General features: G+C 71.1%; 1 protein-coding gene across 1 annotated transcript in view; it reads right to left on the bottom strand.

The window, feature by feature from the left end:
* APBA2 (amyloid beta precursor protein binding family A member 2) overlaps positions 1–814 on the bottom strand; it is a 90,494-nt gene that overhangs the window by 7,135 nt on the left and 82,545 nt on the right. The gene's annotated exons all lie outside the window — the stretch shown is intronic.

The raw sequence follows: 814 nt of genomic DNA on the forward strand, positions 1-814 counted from the left end.
CTGTGGGGTGCGAGGGCACACAGGACCCAGGGAGCAGGTTGCAGGGGCGGAGAAGGGGGTGCAGCTGCCTGCGTCTGCCTCGCCCTCTGGCTCCCGAGGCACTGACCACCTGGCTCATAGCCACCCAACTGCCTAGCCCCTACTGGCTGCAGAGACCCCCGGCCTCTGGAGGTCAGCAGACGGCCCGGGGAGCAGAGCCCTCCCGGCTCCCTGGCTCCATAGTCACCCTTCTGGAAGCCGCCCCACAGGCCCGGCAGTGCCGCCCCCACAGCAGACACACGAGGGCGCTTCAGGGCCGGGTGGCCACAGGCTCCCTGCTCCTCTGTGCCCGCACTGCCCGAACACCGAGGACACGCAGGGCCCGCCAGCCTCCACGGCCGGGCCTGGGGTGGTGAGACCCAGGTGCTCACACCGAGAATGTCCCCTGGCAGTGGCAGAGCAGTGCGGAGCACCGAGGGTCACTCCCAAGGCCACTCTGGCCGCGGGCGCGCAGCTGGGCTCCAGGCGCGGCCGGGCCGAGGCCTCACCTCCTTGCAGTTGTCGGAGTTGGAGAAGTGCACGAGGTCGTCGTTGTACATCTCCTGGGTGTTGATGACGTCGCTGTACTCCCGCTGGCTCAGGTCCTCGGGGTCGATGCCGTGGGCCCGCAGGAACTCCTGGTAGGCCACACTGAAGGCCTGGCCGATGGACTGCGCGATCAGCTGCGCCTGCGGGGCCGTGGGGCTGGGACGGGGCGCGGGGCGCGGCCCAGGGACGCCACTCCGTGGCCCGGCCACAACGTCCCCCTCCACTGCACCCTGCTGGCGGCCCCCCG

The sequence above is a fragment of the Tupaia chinensis genome, unplaced genomic scaffold (genome assembly GCF_000334495.1).
Source record: "Tupaia chinensis unplaced genomic scaffold, TupChi_1.0 Scaffold144682_1, whole genome shotgun sequence".
NCBI classification, from domain to species: Eukaryota; Metazoa; Chordata; class Mammalia; order Scandentia; family Tupaiidae; genus Tupaia; species Tupaia belangeri.